Source organism: Saimiri boliviensis, chromosome 5 (genome assembly GCF_048565385.1).
Source record: "Saimiri boliviensis isolate mSaiBol1 chromosome 5, mSaiBol1.pri, whole genome shotgun sequence".
In the NCBI taxonomy this organism is placed as follows: Eukaryota; Metazoa; Chordata; class Mammalia; order Primates; family Cebidae; genus Saimiri; species Saimiri boliviensis.
The window spans coordinates 94,558,708-94,562,129 of record NC_133453.1 but is presented as its reverse complement, the minus strand read 5'-3'; positions in this window follow the sequence as shown (position 1 = coordinate 94,562,129).

Sequence of the window (3,422 nt, the reverse complement as noted above, 5' to 3'; positions counted from 1 at the left end):
CTGCCTTGCCTCCACCTTGGGCCATGTCTGAATCATTCAGTGCATTCAGGGTTCAGGAAGGTCGTGAGCAGAGAAAAAATGGAACTGGGGACTCCTGAAGTGGGCTTAAGCTGAAAACTGTGGGTAGAGAGGTTGGATGGAGCCACCACTCTTCAATGACCATGAACACTGTCAAGAATCTTCAACAAAATGAGTGAGTAACGTGTAGCAGCAGCAGTTAGTAATTTTTAAAGAGCGTTTTTTAAAACTAAGAATGTCTCTGGCTCTTAAAGCAGACTCTAATCCATAAGCAATTAATAGTCCTGAGATGATGATGTGACACCTTAGAGTAACAGCGGGTTTCTAAAGTAGATATTTTCATTGCACTCCTGCATCAAAGAGTTTTTGTAGACCAGAATGAACTTACTGTGGGAAGTAGAGAAACTAACTCATTCCTTCTAATGTTTCCATAGCCGTTTGAAGAAGTGTTTTACTGTGATAATTGGAAAGAACACTAAATGATGACGCAGAAGACTGAGATTCTGACAATCTACACTTAACTGTTTTCTAGAGATCATTGTGGGACAGATACAAACAACTTATGTGGTCTCAAGGATATGTAGATTCCAATTTCCTCATCTATAAAATGCACGTAGTAGATTAATTAACTGCTTTTATTTTTCCAAAAATTACAAACATAAAGATTTTCTTCTTACTGAACTCATATGAAAGTTTTACTGAAGAATGAGGACAAGAGTTTTGACAATTTTAAGGTAGACAAGAAATGTGTTATAATTTGATCAAGCCATAAATGAGTTAACATAGGTCAATTTGTAAGTGAAGGCATCTGACATGAGGGGCCATGACAATTCCTGGGAAAGCATTTGTGCAAATCATTATTCTGGTTTTCATTTAAAAAGTCAAGAAAGTACATATTAAGCAGGTCTTGTGGTTTGAACTCTTGTTCTTAGACGATTTTCTGGACTGTTCCATCAACATTTATTTTAAGGTGAGTGAAATGTCCCTTGTCATGGAATTGTCTTTGATAATACAGAAGTACTTACTTGAGTGTTTGGCTGATTATTTCTCAGCCTACTACTATTCTCCCCAGTACTAGCGTGTTAAGGGTTAAAGCAAGTTGGGCAGGGTGGTTAGTACTTCTCTTTTCCCACTCTTGCTTAGATGTACCTTCAACCGGAAACCTATGAGCTCACACTTTCTAAGCATGTTCAATAATGAAGTGGTAGACCTCCACAGAATGTTTCAGGACTCAGGAAGTGGTTGAGGGTTATTCAATAGTTGGTGTTCTCCCTTTATGTCTGCACCAATCCTGGTCTGCACTACAGGGTTGGGAAATGTTTGTGTTGGAAGTGGTGTCTTTCAGAAGAGATGTAAAAACCAAGGTCTGGGTTGCTTGCGGTCACTAAATATACCATAATGTTTTCGGTGAGTATAGGGATGTTCTTGAGTTTCCTTTCTAAATTTGCATTCTTTTATTCATCCATGTTTTATTTTTTCAAGTAATTTGAAGGCTGTATTTCTTTTTTCCTAAACAAAACTAGAATGGGTATAACTGTACTTATTCACCCTATAATAATACCATTTTAGGAATGAGTAAAAGTGATTTTTTAATGTTTAAGGAAAGGCCATTAACTAAAATCTAAGTTTCCCATAAAATGAGTAAAGATAATTTAATATTTTCTCTATTTTGCTGTTGACATATCTTATAAATATGGATTTTTTTTGGTGAAGCTGTCTTCAGAACCTTTTATTTTTGCAGCATCAACATTTAAAATGTCCTTGATTTATGTAAGGTAACAAAATATAAAATGTCTGAAAAGCATTCCTTTCAGACTCTTTCCATGTCTTCAGTATTTATTTATTTATTTATTTATTTATTTTAAAAACTAGCTATTCAAGTGTACACACACAAACTTAGCAAGCCTGCACACATATGCACACATGCACACACCCACATACACTTGACTTCCCTTTGACTGCTCTGAAAATGGTCAGAACAGGATCATAATGCACAAATCTTTCTCTGAATGTTTCCTTATGTTAGATCAGTTCCTTCTGAGTTCTGTGCTTGCCAATGCTAAATTTCCTGCCAGGGCAGTAGTCTATTTTTAACATTTTGGGGGCTTATCCTTCTTTCCAAATCTAATAGGCATATTCCATGGAGTGAAAGAGAGAAAGCTGACTGGGTGCACTTACAAATCAGGATCATCAGGATTTGCAATTTCTGTGGAATCAAAGCTATGAATGAGAAAGACCAATTAGAATACTTAAAAGATCATTTGTCACCACTTTAATCTTCATGTATTTTTTACTCATCATTTTCTTTGACTAAAATTATTAGAATCTTTGTCATATTCATCTCAAGGCCAAATGGGAACTGTGGTGTTCATTTTCTATTTTCAATATTTTGGAGCATTTTAACATGTCGTGCTAGATTATAGGTAGTAGGCGACTCATTTAATAGAGAAAGTTTTAGCTTGTGGCATATTCAGCATCATATAATCTCAGTGTCATTTCTCTGACAAATTCCATATTTCATATACAAATGAAGACTAAGGGATTTATTTCTGTTATTTAATAGCATTTGTTTAATTCCAAGATTAATATATCATCTTCAACCCTGAAACAGAGGCCCTCTGAAACATCAGACCCAAAAAATTGGACACAGCCTACTAGCCCAAAAAGAACATGTTGCCAATTATCTCCATGTTTATTTAAATATTTTGCTCTAAAGGAAGCAATCATTCCTTTATACTTCTTTAAATTTAGTATTGACATTTTTATTTTGGGAAAGGAGGTCTTTTTTTTTTTTTTAACATGGATACAGGAAAAGAAAACTCTCCAATAAAAATATTGTCTAAAAAGTTTGTTTTGTCTGCATGATTTACTAAATATGTACAATTTCAATTCACAGCGAAGGTAACAAAGATTTAAACAGCCAACATCACAAATGTCTCAAGTTCTAAAAAAAAATCACTGTGCACAGTTTAACAATTTAATTGAAAAAACCAAAGCTAAGCCTTCAGTCTGAATCTTTTTTTATGATGGGCACAAGCCATGTATTTTCTTCATCTTTGTTACACGATGCATATTTCAGTGACTAAAGCCCCTTCCCATTTTAGTATATTAGGTTATGTCAGTACATACTTAAGAGAGGCATAAATTGCCTCTTGGTACACCAATATGATTTGTGATGTGTTCACATATATGTCATAATATTTATTAATATATAAAATGATCAGATGAGTCACTTGTGATTTTTCTTAATGTCTTCAAATGTTGGAATGTTTTGTTGCATGTATAAAATTTTTCAAAATTTATAGGAGTGTTTATATAAGCGATAATAATTGGGCCAGTGTCCTCTTATTATTATAGATGTAAGGTGTCTAGAAAGAACTCTTCTGCTCTTGAAATATAGAGAT